Consider the following 4,688-nt stretch of genomic DNA (forward strand, 5'->3'; position numbering starts at 1 on the left):
ACACTTGAGACGCTCAGGTGGCACAATAAAGTATAGCTGTGCCCACCATTGCGAAGTCTAGGGGGGTTCGAATCCACCTCATCTGGCTTTGTCGAGCATGTACACAAACACATTTGGCCCATGTTCGGGGTAGAGAAGCCGGGCGGGGAGGGTTATATATATATATAGTCACTGCACATAATCCTAAGTAGTAGTAAGATGAAGGCTCTACATCCTCCCGGTATGATCTCCAGGTGAGCTTGTGACAATTGTACAGAAATGTGTGTGGGGGGGAAAAAAATATATTGACAGGACAGGAACAGACAGGAACAGACAGACAGAAGAACAAGTACTGTACTTTACCTGATGTTTGTGGTTGTAAATAGAAATTGGGGATAAAAAGGGGCAAAAAATAAAATAAAAAATGATTGACAGGAACAGACAGACAGAAGATACTTTACCTGGTGTTTGTGGTTGTAAATATAAATAATTCCTCCCAGTCCACACAGACCAAAGCTAAACGAGGACAGACAGAAGATGTGATTTTGAAACGGAAGCCTTGTTGCGTTTTTATTTAGCTTGTTATGGGGGCATGGTTAAATCAATGTATTTAGTGTCACGGTCAGTCATCCATGCTGGCGCTGTATAATACTACAAATATTAGCCGTCCCAAACGTCAGGCTCAACCGCCGCCTATGCAGGCAGTGACGCATCCAGTCAGGATGCTCTCTGTGGTTCCTCTGTAGAAGATTATGGAACCGTGCCCCGAGAATTTATATTCCAAGGAGGCAACAGCAACATGTAAATAGTTTTTTAATAATTAAAATAGTCAACTTGATGAAGGGCTATGGTCAGTGGTTGCTATACAATTGTTACTTTTACATATTTTACAATTAATATGAATAATCTTGCATTGTCATTCAAGCTAATGTGTAATCCCTCCATTTTATGATGTGTTTTGTTTATATATCTTTTTACAGAACAGTGTTTGTTATGAGCATTAAGCCATAGTGTAAATAGGAGGTTATTGTTCCTTTGCATAGGCTCAACTTATGTAACTTAGATAGCATTTTATGTAGACATACAGTAGCACTCTATAGTATAGTGTATGCGCATAGCTTCATTATATAGATATTCCACTGTTAGGTTGTTTGCTTACGTATGATTCATGATAACATTTTTTATGTATGTGATATATTACCATGTTTTTGTTCTTTTTCTTTAAGATTTAAAGATTTAAAGATTTTTTTTAAATCACAGTTAAGCAACTTTACTTTGTATTGTATCCTTTTTTCTTTGTGTTACTTATCTCTATTGTTGGATGAACACCTCATTGAAGTTGGTATACTATATAGTCCATTATGAAGGCATGAAACCCATTCAAAGCGCATTGGAACTGAATGCACCTTCATTACTGTAAAGTCGACGGTTGTCACTTAACTATTCATACAGTTTTAAACAGTTGAATTGATGAGATAATGTAATGTTTTTTTCTTTGTGCCTTTTGAAATAAAGACAAAAGTCCTGAAAATGAAGAATGTTCTCTTCACAATGTGTTGTGTGTTGTAGAGGAAGCTCCCATCGGTTACCATGAACACAAACGCATCCAACAGCAGCAGCAGGAGACACACTCAACATATCTAAACCGAAAGCTGCTACGGTAACTAAACTGACCTTTTAACATAGATAAAATACTTTATTGACAATTTAAAGTGCCAACGTGGATTACACACTAACCCTTTTCAAGAGGGATTTGGCCATGGAAGATCCTCGTCAAACACATTTTCATTCAAAACAACACAAAAACAATTAATGCAGAGTGAAAACATCACAGCGCACACATTACACCAGAGCAAAGAACAATGAAGAATCCAAAATAATCATAATACCTCTCCATCATCTTCAGGGGGGTTCCTGGCACTGAGGCCGGGGCCACTGGAAAATATATGCAAAACATGTGTTCATTCTATCTGATAATAAATGCATTTTGTTCTCAGTCCCCCTGGCCAAATGAGATATAGTCTTCTGGACTATAGACAGGGCTATTTGTGTGTATGTTATAATGTTAGTAGCCTATGCATGCGTTGGCATGTACAGTAGGTTCTGGTTCTATTTTATGTAGAAGTTAAACATCAGCAGGGTCACCACTGTCTCTGCTAACACAATCTGAGAACCCATCATCAAACAATAAAGGAAAAACAGCGCCCTCTTTGCCAGTCAACAGTCTGTTGAGAGACTACTGCTAAACTGATCATGAGCTAAACCTAGAAGTGTGTTACATGACCATCCCCTGGTGGACAAACTTGTAAACAGCATGACATGCAGTATATAATGCATAATGAACTGTGAACAGACAAAGCAACAAGAGACATCCTCATCCTTACATAAGTAATAGGAAGAATATGAACATGAGGCAGGCGCGATCTGTAATCTAGTAAGAGAGTAATGACACTCTGTTGACTCCCCTTGTAAGTGTAACAATGGAATGCGGAAGTGCTCATCCTATCTCAATGGGATAGTTCCAGCCATAGGAGCAATGATTGGAACTACAGTATATAGCATAGGCACCCAGGCTTTGCGGCGAGATCAAAGCGTGTCGCCACTCTTACTAGATTACTCTGAGTATCACATGCATGCTAAACAGACTAGACTGAGGGACAGCTTCTGCTGCACATCTATTTATTCACTCATAATTAAATATATCTACCTGCTGCACTTTAGACTAGCTCTGCTTTTCCCCCCCACTTTTCTTCACTATTCACCAGTGGTAGAAGGTATTTTAACACGTGGTGATGTTGAAGCGTGGGCGGCTCTGCTGGAAATGACATACATCAAACATATCAGATATCAGTGATTCACTGGTGTGTTACCTCGAACTTTACTATGCTCTGCTCTCTACCTGTCCTCAAACGAGTGACAGTGTAATCAAAATAATAATGGTCAGATCATCGCATACAGACAGATTATTTATTTACTGCGGAGAGTACACATGTTTGACTGATCACTTGTCACACTCGTGGTGTTTCCCCCCCTCTCCCTCATGGTTCCATAAGGATATGTAGGCTACAGGAGAAGGAGAAGTAGTCCGCACACTGTTTGTAGCTCCCACAGGAATTGTATTAGGAATAAGGATGACAGCGTTTCGACCCCTTATGGGTCTTCGTCAGGTGGCCTTGGCCTCGTTTAACAGCCACGGCAATGTTATGATGATGAAGATTGTTGTCATGACGTGTTCACTTGTTCCAGCTTATTGTTCCACCTTGTTTCAGGAATACACAAAATACACAATTAAAGCAGCCAAACTGCAAATAAGTTTGCCATGGATAATGCACACTAATCTCACTGTCACATGAGACACACACTATAGCTGTTTCAGTAGTCTTATGTCCTTCTTCTATAGGTCCCTATAGGGACCTATAGAAGAAGGACCGGGGGGACATATACGGACGTATACGAATCCATTACACACTTTGTGTATATTATTGAAGAAATCCCTTTAACGCCCAGTCCACCACAATTCACAGTGCATCTACTAGTTGTAACAATTATCCCCAAAGGCACCCCGGGTCTGCAACTTGCATAGTTGTGGACTGGGCTTATATTAAAAGGTCCAGGGACTGATTGCTTGACTTATTGGTAGCTTCTTTACCTTCTATAAGAGTTCGGGTGTCCATAATAAACTAACAGGAAATTGTCACAACAGTCCTGCTTATAATATATTTTGTATCTCTATGTCACTGGATTTCCACTAAACTCAAGTCAGATTGCAGAATGTGTGATGTGGATGAAGAATACAGTGGTCAGCTGGAAGTGCGAGACGTTCCGGGGTAAGTTTGCACTTCCTCCCCACATATTTGTGTGTTGTCACTGCTGTTGTATCCTACTAGCTCACCTACCAGTGATGAGCCCCCACTGGGGGGACGTTCGTAGTGCCTCCGTGACCGTCCTACTCCTAATCCTCCTGCCAACACTCCCTGCTTGATGGGGGTGACACAGCTCGGCCCGTAGGATCACCCTCCCCACCTGGCTTCCCTTTCCTGAACATGCACCACAGTGGATTAGAACCCCCAGACTATGTGGTGGTGGGCTTGTTGGTGTCCTTTCATTTTTCAATTGCAATATTTTGTTACAGATTTGCATGTTAAAAACCCCAAAGACAAAGTTGGAAATAAAACGCACAATCGCACATGAGTGAGTCTCCCTGGTTCCCTGATGGCTTACATTCTGTCTTTTTGCAGTGTTGTCAAGATATGCGTCAAATGTAGGCCCAGGCCGTAGCGTAACGGTCTGGGCACCGGACTGGTAATCCAGTCGCAGTGTGCCGCGGGTTCGACTCCCGGACCCGACACGGCCTTTACTGCATGTCATCCCCCCATCTCTCTCCCGTTTCCTGTCAGCCTACTGTCTGTCCCTTCAAAAATCAATAAAAAGGCGTAAGCCGCAAAAAATATCTTAAAAAAAAAAAAAAAAGATATGCGTCAAATGCAAAGAAAACCCAGCAGCTCTGGTCATCAGGGCAGGAGATGACTTTGAGTAAGAAGCTCTGGGGCCTGTACAATGATTGAAGGACGTCATCGCTGTAGGGCAGAGATGGTGTTTCTACCATTAACTACTGTTACTACTACTATATATCAGGACTATCACTACTAGAGTCTTCACACAAAAATAGTGATATTAACTGATCTACAAGCTCACAATGCTAAGCTTGT

This window comes from Protomyctophum parallelum (genome assembly GCF_964188405.1).
Source record: "Protomyctophum parallelum genome assembly, chromosome: 22".
Taxonomy (NCBI): Eukaryota; Metazoa; Chordata; class Actinopteri; order Myctophiformes; family Myctophidae; genus Protomyctophum; species Protomyctophum parallelum.